At 33.0% G+C, this 15,357-nt stretch overlaps 1 long non-coding RNA gene across 1 annotated transcript; it reads left to right on the top strand.

Annotated features, from left to right (window-relative positions):
• The first annotated feature begins 11,009 nt into the window (after positions 1–11,009).
• On the top strand, positions 11,010–12,890 carry LOC149496953 (uncharacterized). Its single transcript, XR_016320342.1, has 3 exons — positions 11,010–11,172; positions 11,303–11,387; positions 12,794–12,890. It is a non-coding gene; the product is annotated as an uncharacterized LOC149496953 (long non-coding RNA).
• Positions 12,891–15,357: the final 2,467 nt, after the last annotated feature.

Raw genomic sequence — 15,357 nt, 5'->3', positions numbered from 1 at the left:
GGAGAACTTTCTGCTTGTATGATTAAATTCCAACCCTAGGCTAAAACGACGTGGTTTTGGTTCTGGATTCATTTAAACCTCCTACATCAAAATTAGGTCGTTTTGATGGTAAAATAATCATTATTATTATTATTATTATTATTATTCTTAAAGTTATCAGTGTTCAAGAACATGCCATACATGTTGTTACTCGTTGAACATACCCGTAGAAAGATTATTTATAATTTTTTTTATATATTTTTATTAATTTTTATAAAGACAATATAAAAATTCAATATTTTTAGTTACAATTATTATATGTATAAAAATATATGCAAACCACTATCATACATAGTTATAATTATTTGATGAAAAATTTTAATAATTGTTTATAATAGATTTTTTGACAAAATGGAATAGTAACAAAGTTGAAAATAAATAACCATTTGATCCAAGATCTCGTCATATATAAAAATAAATACATATATAAATTATTAGTAATCAAATTTAAAATTTTTTTTTGCGATAGTATACCAAAAAAAAAAAAATCAAAAGTTAAAATTAGCACCTTAGCCATTAATAACAATAAAGTCAGAAGTTTTCAATATAGCAATAGCAAAGAAACTTTTGATAGTAGAGAGTCTTTAATGAATTATTGATAATAAAAGGAAAAAAAAATCTTTAATAGTAGCCAAAGAAAATATAGTTATTTGATAAATTAAATTTTCAATTAAGTTATAATTTAAATATTTATCCTTTATTATCATAATAATAGATGTCATATTAAATCAAAGTATAATAAATTTTTAAATTAAAAATATGGAACAACTTAAAAAAAAAAAAAGAAGTGTTAAATATTTAAAAAATTACAATCATGATTTAAATAAATTTTTATAAAAAAATTTAATAAATTTATCCTAATTGAAAATTGATCAAGAAATTTAGATTACGGATAAAATAACTAATATCTTCAAGAGAATGATAAGGCTAAAAGTAGCTAATAATATTAACAAAGTAAACAAAATGAAATATGAAGAAAAGAAAATAATTTCAATTTATAATTTATAAATTTGATTATTTTTAGATTTTTATATAAAATACTTAAGTCATTTTCTAATAAAACTATAAATATGATTGATTTAATATTGGATTCAATCAAAACTTCTAAAATAAGATTTTCATTCCTAATTAAGATTGGATAGAATTTTTCAGTTACCATTTCTAATATATATTTGATTTAATATTAATAAAACATATATATAGAGGAAGTTATAATTATACTTATCGCACGAACAAGAAATAATTGTAAATTCAATAATTCCAAATTAGCAAAACTTGATGAAATAATTTGATATTCAAAAGCAATAAATTCATAATAGTCAATAGTAACAAATTCTTGATAGTCAAAACACAAAAGCAATAAAAACCAAACGTATACGGTGGTATGATAGGATAAAATCCTAATTAGAATAGTATTAAAGTTCAAATTCCTAATTAGAGTTGGATTAAATTTATAATATTAATATAATAAAAGTAATAAATTGATATCATAATTAGAATAGAATTAAAGTTAAATTCCTAATTAATAGGGATGGCAACAGGTAGGGTTCAGGTCGGGTAGTGCAGTACCCATGCCCAAACTCAATCTCATCCTCAATCCTCATGCCCTATTGGGTAGGATTGAATGCTATACCCATCCCAAAATCCAATAGGTTTGTATATATCCACAGGTATCGATTATCCGTGGGTGCCCATGCGTATCTATTATCCACAGATACTCATTTATCTATAAACTCATATTTTGTAAAAATTAAATTATATTGAATTAAAAAAATTAAAGTATTTATTCAGATGGTTTATATAATACATAAAAAATGTGAAAATAAATTAATATATACATGAATGTTCTCATAATTGTAAATTAAAATTTTAATTCCAAAGTTGTTCTTCTTGTCATAATACTTTACTCAAATGTAATAGTAGCAGACTCTTCAAGTGTAATTATAATAAAAATCAATTAATAGAATAACTAAAAAGATCATATAACAAAATTATTAAACGTAAAATATTATTATATGAACACTCTAAATCACCTTTCAAAAAAAAAAAAAAAAAAAACACACTCTAAATCATTATTGTCATTATGATTTTTATCCATTATTTAAAATTGAATTTTAAATTAAATTTTAAACTTCAAAATCTAAAATTTTAAAAATTTGATCGATTCAAATTCATCTATGAAAACTAGAGTGAAATTATTTTACACTAGACGACATTACATCAAAAGTAAAATTATAATTTATATAGATAATTTATTACAAGTAACCCAATTTATTAAAACCTTCATACTATAATTTTAAAAAAATATATTAAAATTTTAAATCTCTGGGGTTTGAATTTTGAGTGTAGGATCGAGTTCGGGTTTATAATAACAATATCCTTACCCTACCTGCATCCAAAATAAAACTATCGGCTTTTTACTATATTCTATCCAAACCAAGTCAAAACCCTAAAATTCGGGTTTTTAACTTGGTTCGGTTGGGTGCATACCCATCGGGTCGGGTTGATTTTACCATCCCTATTAATTAGAATGAGATTAAATTTATATTATTAATAAAAAAGATCTACCAATAAGGGATTAATAAATTTAAATATCTTATATTATAATATATTTAAATTATAAGATATTAAATCATAGTATTTTTATATGTATAGAAATTCCAAAAGTTTCCTAATTAGAAAACGACTAAATTATTTTTAATGATATTTTTAATTAATCAACTAATAGAATACCAATAAAATTAAGAGTTTTCTAATTATAATAAGACTAAATTATTCTTCAATCAATCAAGAAAATTAAAAGTCTACAAGGGCCTTGTAGAAATCCAATGTTCCCCCTCTTTTGCACTTTTATGTATAGATATTTTGGAATTCCTATACATGCAAAAAAATTATGATTTATTATATTATAATTGGATCATTGAAATTTCCACAGCTATCTTGCTTCCTTTGAAATACTTGAAACTAAAAAAATAAAAAATAAAAGATATTATCTTGATAAATATTAATCTTACAATCCAATTTTATTAATAAAATATAAAATAAAAGGAAGGAAGAAAAGAGAAAAGGAAGTGCAAGCATACAAAGGATGTGGCAAAGAAGAGATATTATTATGATCCAAAACCGTGGGCTGGACTAGGGCCTGGCTGGGCTTAAGGCCTTCTAGGCCCGTAGTAAGCCTAAATCAGTTAAACTCAATCTTTTCACTGTTATCGCTTCAGGCCAAAAACCATATTCTTATAATCAAGGCTCGATTTGATTCTGCACAAACGTATTGAAAATACAAAATTATATAATTAATACATATATCTACATTATTCAATTACAACCCATTAGGAATACAATTGCAGAACTCTATAATCTACAATCTTTTACATTTACATGCTTAACACAAACCATTAAAATTTTCTTTTATTTGCATATCAACTCATTAGGATCCGTAGAGTTCTTCTTTCCCTTAGTTACTTGAAAAAATAAGAGGCAGGGGTGAGCGCCAAACTCAATGAATAGGGTTAGATAACCCTCTCAGCTCATACAGTCACACATATAATAATCATTTTATACAATCAGTAGCCCTCCAACTAATTATGAAAGAAAAAGCAAGTATGAATGCATACTCATCAAACAAGTTATAACAATTCAAGTAATCAAACAGTGAATATTAGTCCGTAGAATCACCCATTATAAACAAGGATCATGCTCACCTCCAAAGTATGCTTTAAAGTAATTTCCGAAAAAATAATCCATGATCCTTGTGTCAAGTGCACTCAGGGAGTCCATCCCCGTTCGAGCTAGACGGACCTCATTCGTCTATTTCTCTTTTCTTTCCCTTTCTTTTCCTTTTTGTTACTTTTCTTTCTTTTTTCTTTTTCCTCTTTCTTTTATCATTGATGCGCATCAAATTATAGAGTACACAAGGGGGGCGCCACTCCACCCGCTTACAGCCCACTGACGATATTCTTACATGCCCGTGCTCTCACTCTAGGGTGACCCACATCATTCTAACTCCACGGCACACCATAAGTAATTCACGTCTAATCACAAAATTTCAAAGCATTCATACAGTGTACAATGCCCAACATCTCCATATACTTCAATAAATAAGTATATATATATATATATATATATATATATATATATATATATATATATATATATATATATATATATATATATATATATATATATATATATTGTAACACCCCTTCCCGGTCCACCCGTTAACCCGAATGAACCGAGCCGAGACGCTACAATCTGGTCGCACTTATATCTTGTCATGCTGATAGCATACTGTATGCAAAATATGAATATAAACACTCCCAATTACACTCTAAACTTCCAACATCTCCAAGAATCATCATAACACAATAACCCTTTATATAAATATCTTTACATAATTATATAAATCCTCAAAAGCATTTAATATCTAGCAATTAATTTCATTCAGAATCTATATCAAGTTTTCATGACCTAATCATACCAACTATAGTAAACTATTTCATCATCAATCATTTCATAAGTATTATTCTTATCTCCAACTACTTACACCAAAATAATTACATGTTCTTTACAATCACATAAGCTCTAACAAACATAATACTTATACATGCCATAAATCTTAATACATGCCATAATTTTTAATATTACAACTCTCAATTTACTATGACCAAGTGAGTCACTTCTGCTTTGAACGTACTCCTTAAGTCTTCAAGTAACAATCACGATCTTCAACCTGCGCGTGATAAAATCGACGCGCTGAGTATAAAACTCAGTGGTTCTTATACTTCACATACTAAACAAAGTGCGATGGCAACTAACGTCAAATACCAATTTCATAAGGCATTGATACTCATAGAATCAGTAAATTTCAACATGAAAGTCTCTTTGTAGCAACGAATAAACTTCTAACTCATAAACATAATTAATCTATTTCTCTCATAACTCCTTTACATGAACCATGGTCTTACCTGCTGTTCATTGTGTTGTACGCATGAAATCAATAAATATGTAAGAATACATAACCGTATATGTTCATTGTCTTACTTGCTATTCATTATGCTGTATGACTTATGCACTTTTAGTCACATCAGATAAGTTATGATTAATAACAACTCATGACTGTATGGCTCCTTAAGAATTAAATAAATAAACATATGAGCATATATAACATTATACCTTCATGATCTTACCTGATGTTCTTTATGCTGTATGAACTCTGCAACTTTGATTAAACTCAGTGAATATCATAATGAATAAAGAAACATAGAAACAGATAAGCACATACATATGTAGAAATAAACATGTACTTACATATGGAATGTAAGCACACATATCATGATATTTTCATTTTACCTTGATGATCTTTCTTGCTGTATAGTATACTGTATGATTCATGCAATGTTATGTCAAGATATCTGTATGGCTCCATAAGGTTATAGTGAAACCGAAGTGATAAGATAAACTGTATGAAACTGTATGAAAACTGTATGCTTGGCTGCTATGGCCTGTATAATCATATCCACTCAACGGCCTGTAGCCGGAGTTCCAAACTGTATGGGGCGCAGATCTGCTATTCTATGTCGCGACATAGCCTTATCTACATGGTTTCTACCTAACCTCAATGGAGCTTATTATGTACATGTCAATAATATAACACCATAATACATAAATGGTTGCATAACTTCATAGTTCATCATGTTGATTTGATTTCACATCATATAAATGCTTGTATGTTGTTTTAATCCATGTTCTTAGGTTGTATTTTTGTTGAAAAATGATTGGATGCATGCATGTTGAGCAAAGGAATGTAATTACATGGCAAATGAAAGGCAAAAGAGTGTCACAGCATAAGTCGCGAGCGCGCAATGGGAAGTTGCGAGCGCGACGTGCTTTCCAGCATGCGCGAGCGCGCGACGTGATTCTGTGCAGTCTGTATTCTTTTGGCCATAACTCTCAATAGCTAATTCCAAATTGAGTGATTCAAAAACGCGTGTCAAGCTAACACAGAAAGGAACAAATAACTCTTCTATGACAATTCCTAATTCCATCATTAAAAGGGTTCAAAATCAAGATGAAGTTGTTGGTAAAATTTCCAGCAAACTATGTTTCCACTTCATATAGTCATCCCCTGTTTTCACATCATATCCAATCTTCTCACTCAACAATAAGCAACATATCATCTCACTAGCAACACCACACAATTTACATGCAAAGAAACTAATAAACAACATGAGATATCAAACCTTGACGTCAAAAGCTTGAACTCTGTTTCAGCTTCTCTTTTCTGCAACTTTTGAACTTTCTTCTCCTATACACAAGAATTCTCATAACTCATCTCCAATATAACTCAATGAAATAGGAAATAACATCACACTTCAAGGAATTCTACTTACTTGAAGTTGACTTAAAGCTTAACTATGTTGACAATGGAAAGAAAATGGGCGGGACAAGTAAGAAGAGAATGATAAACATGAAAATAGGAAAGTGAACTGATAAGAACGGGTAGTCTCTAGAAGAAGTGAGTTGGCTATGTAACATATCTAATTGGTACCTCAAGTGTACAAAGGCTACAACTTCATACCCAAGCTGTATGTTTTGATGCAACCAAGTCCAAACTTTACATTCACATAAGTCCACTTATACTCTCATTCTACCCCAACAAGGTTTGATTCAACCCAACTCAACTTACTTCTATGAAATGACTCAACTCAACTCACTAGGATGTTACATATATATATTCAACGTGGCTCATAGCATACTAGCTATATGGTATTTCTAAATGTATGCGTGCTTCACGTAGATATCATATTATTCATATATGCATGAATGTAAAATGCATGAGCGATGCAGATTATCTAACTCCACTCACAATTCTTTATTGTCCTTAACAGGACTATCTTTATTACTGCTTCCTTCCAACTTTTGTTTGGTCATTCTGGAACCTTATAAGCATGTAGAAAGAGAATTTTAAGTAAGAAATTTACTTTAAGAAATTTAATTCTTATTCATTAGCTAATCATAGCCGTTATGCTCGCTTATTTAGTTTATTAGCTACACAACTATAATTCTTTCTTCTACTTATTTACTCTAATTGATACATAATCAGTTTTATGGTTCTCTTGGCAATTAATGCTTAAGGGTATTAATAATAATAATAATAATAATAATACTTATATTGGTAATATGAGTACTAGTAATTTTATTAGTCACTTCACTTCAACAATATAATTATTTTAATTTGTTATTAAGCATTTTATTGAAAATCCAACAGCATCTCTCTTATAAATTGGGATAGCTGTCAATCACTTTGATTCAATATACAGCCCATCCAGGGCATTAACTTTAATCAAAACCTATCCTTCATTATTTATATAACATTTTAATAAGTGCATACTCACCAAAACAGTAACTAGATATCTAGATATCAGATATTAATCTAACTTTCCCTTCGATTTAAGTGAATCCATCAACTAACTCAGCTAAGCCAACAGTTTAATAAATTTCTGTTTTAGTTATACATCTAGCTCAACTAAATCGAAATAATGAAATTAGATCCATACAATCTAAACCAAATATTATCGGAAATTTATTATCGAAGCCTTAGGGCTCATTGATAGAAATTTCGTTAACACCATCACATTACACAAATCGGGATATGAATTCTGTCTCCTATGGCTTTGCTGGAGTCTCGCAGTCCCGTCACCAGAATGCCACAGGCGGTCGCTTTACACAGTGGCAGAAAATCGATTATTGCCGGAGTTGAGCAACATATGCACCAAAATGCTCGAAATCTCATGGGGACTCAGAATCTGTGACTAATTTAGACTGGATATGTCTTATTTGGCTGAAAATGTCCTTGACAGTGGCTTCGCCACTACCATCCATGGCGGTTCCGTCATCCAAGCTTCATCACTGGAATTGGTGGAGGGGAAAAGCTCACCTAGAAGAGAGGATTTGATCGAAGGTCTCCTTGTAGATTGTCTTCACCGGCGTCGGCTAGAATCACCGAAAAACGTATCGCTGCGATACCGAAATGTTCTGAACTCGATTTCTCCCATCCACGATCTCAATCGCATAATTTGAGGCTACAACAGAGCTCCTCTCGTTGAGAAGATGGATTTAGACTATAGCATCATCTAAATTCAAGGCCAAATGGCTAGAGAATGGGAAGGAGGGGGAAGCGAGTGTTGTCGATAATGGGGAGAGGAGAGCATGAGGGTTTTGCGTTTTGTTTTTAAGTATATAATCTGATTTGATCCAAACCAAATGGGTTTGGTTCAAATCGACTTCTAGAAATTTTTGCTTTGGTCTTTTAAGCGATTCGGCTCGATTTAGATGGTTTCCAATTCAGTTTATAATTCAACCGATTTCCTTTTTGCTAATAATTTAATATTATAATATTGTTTAAATTTCTAATTTAATTTTTATTCGAAATCTTTTGAAAATAAAAGATTAGGTCATTTCAATCTTCCCCTTAAGGAAATTTGTCCTCGAATTTCAAACTTTGTTACATTATTGAGGAGAGAGAACTACCTTACTGTACTACATGAACACTAGAATCTTGAAATGTGGCTAACAGATTAAGTCATGTCTTTCCCTTAGACTATAAATCTTAGTTCTTATTAGTGTGCCAACTTGCATGTTTTTAGGGCTTTCCATCCTTATAATAACTTTCCTTTAGCCATTTCCAACTTGGTTAACACTAACGCAATATGCTTAATGTTAAACAAAGTTCAATGTGAAATTAATTCATATACTATTATTATATATCTCAATGATATACATGCCTCACTAGAAAGTAAGGTTATAGTAACAGATACCATTGGAAGAATTTGTGTTGGTATTAGATAATAGGGCAAAGGAACAACTAAAACAAAACAAAGGAGACCATTTAATTATTTATCAAAATTTTATTTATTCAATGACCAAAATTAGACGAGTATATATATATATATATATATATATATATATATATATAGCTCGAAGGTGTAAGACAAGAATTCATTTGTTTGCACCAAGCTTTGGTTTCAACCTTATCAGGATAGAGATAGGCATAAAAGGAAATTTTTTTTCATCATTACTAAATCATAAACGGCACAACTAAAATAACACTCATCTTTACCCACAATAATCATAACAACCGTCACTATTACGACGATACATATTCCCCTTTTTATAAGATAGTTGTGATTCTTTTTCTGGTAATATACCTTCTTTATTCTCATAAGCATACCATTTGAAAGGAATGTCAATCAGGGAACATAGCTTAGTTCTTTTACTTACTACTAGCATCTATTTAATGTCCTCCGTTATCTTGTCTCGACGAGATAGAGAAGTACTTCCCCTAGTGTTCGATTGAAACTAGATTGATGAAAATTGAGGCACTAGTGTTGTAAGGGAGATATCATACGTGAGGTGGAAATGTTTAGTTTACTTGAAGAACCATTTAGAGAGCAAAGTTTTATGGTTAAGGTCATTATAATATCATCATTTATGAGGGTTCATTGCTTTGTTTTCTGTATTCCTATAGTTGGCGTGATAATAAGACTAGGTTCCAAATCGTCAATAGTCGATTTTAGTCCCATCATGAAGATGCAAAAATTAATAGTCCAACTTGGATTTAATCCTTAATTATTAAGAGTTCTTCCCTCCTTAAGGATCCATTTTTCTAGATATTAATAAAACAACTTTAATTGTTACCTATTCAATGCCTCTTTATCCTATAGAATAAGCGTCTTCTGTTCAACACTTTTTTTACATGCTTCACCATGTTATAGCTTTGTGGGCCACTATTTCTCACAATGGCCTTACAATTAGTTTCCTGAATTCATAAATTAACATATCCTTGAGTGTTATCAATTTTAATACCCAACAATCATGATCTACATCATCATCACACAATAAAGCACACTAATATACTTAAAGGAGGCATAACAGCTTAAACTTCTTATTCAACTGACGCATAGCCCGACACGTTACAGATATATACCTGTCCAGACACTTACTTACCTTGCATTACCCTATACCACGAAAACCAGTGACTTATTTAGAATTTTGATTTGGAGGTAGGTTAAGGTTCTTGTAATCCTTGTCATTTATTTTAAGGTCTCTAAAAGTATCTCATCATCCTGGTGCAGAGAACTCGCATTACTTCTTTAAGGTGGAGTTTCAGCTTTAGGGTTTGAAGGTAGAGAGCTACTAGAAGATCAGGGTATCATCAAGAGCAGTTCAGAAAGAGGAAAGGAATCTGCTAATGAAAAAGAGGACCTTAGGTTTAACAAGCATCCATGAAGAGCACAAAGCTCATCTTATAATATTGTTTTGATATTAAACTCCTGAGGGTTTCTTGTCCATAATCTTTGAAGGTCTGTGACAGATATTCTTGGGAGAGCTTGCATGTTGTTAATATTAGAACAACTTTTTTTTTTTTTTTGCCTCCCTCCTCGGATCAAGGCCCCTGTAACGGAAGAAATGAGAAGACGATCTTTGTAACGCCCCATTTTTCTTGTGTTTTCATAGTAGTTTACCAGTCTGTGAATAGTACCACCGGTCCGGAAGTTGGTATTATTTTGGTCCGAAAAATTACTATTTATGTTTTATATTTTATTTAACATTTTTGGAGCATGTATGCATGGTTTTTATGGGTAGAAAGTAAGTAAGGAATATTTTTGGAGAATTTAGATAATTAGTGAATAGTGCATTATGGTGCTATATTAAGTAAGGAAATTTGAGCAATTATTTTTATGGAGGAAATTTAAGGAATTATTTTTATGGAATAAATTAGAGAGTTTTGTGGAGATAAATAATATTTTGAAGGAATTTAATTGGAGAATATTTGGAGAGAAGACCAAAATACCCTCCAATTTGGAGAAAAGACCAAAATACCCCCTTAGTTGCTTTAATAAAGCAACTATCAATTATTGAGCACCAACTTTTGCCTTCTTCTTCTCCATACACGTTTCTTTCTTCTCCTTCTTCTTCTTCTTCTTCTTCTTCTTCTTCATTTTCTTCAATTCCTACTTAGTAAACACCCATCCAACTTGATTTAAGGCATAAATCTTAGAGAGTGAAGCTAGAGAAGTAATCTTTGGTGACTAATTTCAAGGAATTTGGTGATTTTCCTACTTGGGTCAAGTAAGTGATTTTATGATAAGTGAATTATTTTTGGATTTAGAGTTGGCTTTTAGCATCTACATGCTTAATCATGCTCCAATTACTTCTTTTATGTGTTTTCTTTGTTTGATTTTGAGTTTCTTCCATGTAGAGGGTGGAGAACCTTCTAATAAGGATAAAAGCAAGACCAAAGCTTGAGAAGCTTTGATTAAAGCTTGTTAAAGCTTGTTTTGAAGGTTAGTGTTCATAAACACACTTACCTTATTCAAAATTTTGATTTTGTGCCTTTATGCTATTATGTGTATATTTTGAGATTTTGTATGAAATGATTGATTTGTTGAATTTTGGTTGCCATTACATGCTCTTGGATGATGTTTGATGAGTATTTATGTTGTGGTAGACATTTCTACCTTGTATCTTTGTGGTTCATGTTCCTTTCATGGCTAAAGTAAACTGAATTTGGGAAAAACGTGATTTTGAGTGAGCTTTAGGACCATTTTTCAATCCTTTCTAATTTCCATTTGTGTCTGAGTTCTTCATAAAAGTTGTAGGTCTATCTCTTAGCTTTCCAACCCATCCTCTTGTGTCCAATTTGGAGATATATAACTCAACTTATGGCTGAAATACCCAAACTGACTCTGTTTGTGTCGGGCCACATGCATCACTGACTTTAGTGCCCATTTTGACCACTATAATGACAAGATTAGGTTCTGAGTTCTTCATAAAAGTTGTTGCCCTGTGTCTTGAGAATTCTCTCGTTCTGAATTGGTTTAATTTGAGTGTGGGGTTTAGTAGGAATTCAAGAAACAATGGACTTGGTTCTACTGAATCAGGTCTGGTCTGTCAGTCTGTGTTCCTAGCTTTGTTTTGTTATCTTCCATATTGATCTGGGCTGTGATCCCTTCATAACATTTGTAGGATTTTGTCTTAGCTTTCTAACGACTCTAATTTCATTTAATTTGGAGACCCATAGCTCCGGTTATGTTTTAAAAACACAGCAAAGGTCCATGTTATTTTTATGCTGGAAATTTTCTATGTTAAGTCATTTTGTTTAAGTATGAGAATTTTTATGAATTACTTAAGTTTAAATTAAGTTTTTATTATGAGAAGACTAAAGAACATGAATTTTATGAGAAATGTTTTTGGGCTCTAATATACTTGGTGTGGATTTGATGCATGATTTGATTTTATTATGTATGATGAGCATGCTCGGCATTTGATGCCATTATGATAAGAAGCTATCATCATATGCTAGGCACGTGGGTGTCTTATGTTAGGGCGGACGCGCTCTATATGTTATGAAAAGGTTGGCGACCTAAGGCCATTATGAATAAGCTATGAAAACTTATCTGCTTCTTTTTCTCCTAAGTGTATGTGAGCCCTTATACAATATTTTTAAGGAAGTGAAATAAATGAGATCACATTATGTTAATAACTCTTAGTTTACCACAATATATTTATGATATCAAATGAATTTTTAAAGCATGATGTGTTGGTGTACATATGTAAGACATGTTCAAATTTAGTGATTTTATGTATATAAATGATTTTTTTAAGTATGTTGTCATCACAACATTGGTTTGTTGTGTTTTATGAGCACCACTGAGTTTTATACTCAGCGCGTTGATTTTATCACGCGCAGGTTGGAGATTGTGCTTGCTGCTTAAAGACCTGAAGAGTAGCATCAGAGCTGAAGAGATATTTTGGTAGTTACTTAGTGTTTTTCTGTAACTAAAAATTATGGCATGTATAAGTATTACATTTTTGGAGACTGTATTATTTCATTTATAACTTAAGCATGTTATTGTAAATTATTTTGGTGTATATATATTGAGAGATAAACTTGGACTTATTTAATGGTTAGAACATTAGAAGTTGATATATTTAAATTAATGTATTGAAGTGATGAATATTATAATGTTATTGAGGAACTATGGAGTTATGAAATGATAGAAGTGCTCTTGTGTTGTTATTGGAGTTTGATGGGGTTTGGAGTTTGAATTTGGGAGTGCTTTGTATTCATATGTTTGGCAACTTCTATTTTTAGGGGAAACTCTTGCAGTTTTTCTGTAGGATTCTCCCACATCATTTTCAAAACAAAATATTATTACTTGCTAAACTTATGAATACTAAGTCACTTCTAATTCATAATATGATTGTATGGTTTATATGTAGGTTAGGACGGTGCCTCCGGCACCGAATGTGGCATCCACCGTCAGGTCTTTTGGGATCGGGCGGTGGGTGTTACATTTAGTGGTATCAGAGCATAGGTTTAGGCGGTTCTAGGACTATATGCATATATAGGACTTTATCTATTTTGAAGTGAGAGTATGAGTAATTTAAGTTAAATACATGCCATATTGATTTGGTTTGGAACTTCTCTCTGATGCGAACCTTTTGGTCTTTGTAGGAGTTGAGTGATGTCTCAACATCTGTCTGATGAGGAGGTGGATAGTTATGTCCCTCCTAGTGGTGGTATTCCTGGTGGTGATGCCGCTAGTGGTGCTGTGGGTTCTGATGCGGAGCACGCCTCGAGGGTGGGGCAAGCAGCTGCAGGTCCTGCTGGGCCTAACCAGGATACATTTGTTCAGCAGTTAGTTGCTGCTTTGAGGCAGGCAGCAGGAGCTGTTCCCCAGGCTCCAGTTGCTCCAGCCCCTGTTCCAGTTCGTCCCCCTATTGAGAGACTGAGGAAATATGGAGCTGTTGAGTTTATGGGTAGAAAGGATGATGTGGCTTCTGCAGCAGAGTATTGGCTCCAGTCTGTGGAGAGGATATTGGAGCAGATGCAGTGCTCACCTGTAGACAGTTTGATTTGTGCCACTTCCTTATTGAGAGAGGAAGCTTACCAGTGGTGGGATACTGTATCACGGACAGTTAGTGCTGAGCAGAGGACTTGGGACTTCTTTCTTTCTGAGTTCAGACAGAAATATATTAGGGAGCTTTACATTGACCAACATAAAGCAGAGTTTTTAGCATTGAAACAGGGCAGAATGTCTGTGGCTGAATATGAGAGAGAGTTCATCCGGTTGAGCAGGTATGCTACTGAGATGATTCCTACTGAATCGGATAGATGCAAGCGCTTCAGGAAAGGCTTGCATGATGAATATCGCATGCATTTGGTTGCTCATCCTCATACATCATTGTCTTCCCTAGTGAAGGCAGCTTTAGAGCTTGAGGAAGTGAGGAATGAGCAGCAGGCTAGGAGGCAAAGGAGTCAGCAGGGTCAACAAAAGAGGGTTCAGGGTATGGTATCTGGACAGACTTCTGGGACTCAGTCTAGTAGTAAGAGGCACAGAGGTCCATCACAGACCTGGTCTAGACCTATTCAGAGACATGGCCAGGGTACTTATGGCAGAGCAGCTCCACAGACCACATCTGTTGCTAGTGGTGGAGGCACTACATGGATTGATATTCCGACATGTCCTCAGTGTGGAAAGAAGCATCCCAGGGTTTGTAGGAGATTTTCTGGGGCATGCTTTCGATGTGGGTCTACAGAGCATTTGCTTCGAGACTGCCCTATGACTTTGGCTAGTGCAGCTCCTCAGGTAGGGAGGTCGGCTCCTTATGTTTCGAGAGGCAGAGGCAGAGGCCGTGGTGATACAGTAGGCACTGGGAGTCAGAGGCCAGTTTCTGAGACAGTGGAAAAACTTGAGTCCAGAGCACCTGCCAGAGCGTATGCTATCCGGATTAGGGAGGAGCAGGATGCCCCAGACGTTATCATTGGTACATTCTCTCTCTTTGATATTTCTGTATGTGCTTTGATTGATCCTGGCTCTACTCATTCATATTTATGCATACATGTGGGTAGATTGGGTAATATGCATGCTGATATGTTAGAGCATAGTATTGAGGTTACTAATCCCTTAGGTCATAGTGTCGTAGTTAATCGGGTGTATACAGATTGTCCATTGGTAATCTATGGCCATGTGTTTCTGGGAGATCTAATAGAGTTGCCTTTCCGGGAGTTTGATGTGATCTTGGGTATGGATTGGTTATCTAGACATGGAGTTATGATTGATTGTAGACTTAAGAGGATTACACTCCAAACTTCATCTGGTGAGGAGATTGTAGTTGTGGGTGAGAGGTCGGATTACCTCTCTAATGTTATTTCTGCTTCTACTGCTAGAAGATTGATCCAGCATGGTTGTGAGGCCTACTTAGCCTGTGTACTTGCTCCAGAGTCAGAATCTCCTAGTGTCCATGATA

The sequence above is a fragment of the Jatropha curcas genome, chromosome 4, assembly GCF_041381405.1.
Source record: "Jatropha curcas cultivar XTBG-Jc1 chromosome 4, XTBG_Jcur_1.0, whole genome shotgun sequence".
Taxonomy (NCBI): Eukaryota; Viridiplantae; Streptophyta; class Magnoliopsida; order Malpighiales; family Euphorbiaceae; genus Jatropha; species Jatropha curcas.
The sequence above is the reverse complement of the archived record's forward strand: the minus strand, read 5'-3'. Positions and strand labels throughout refer to the sequence as shown.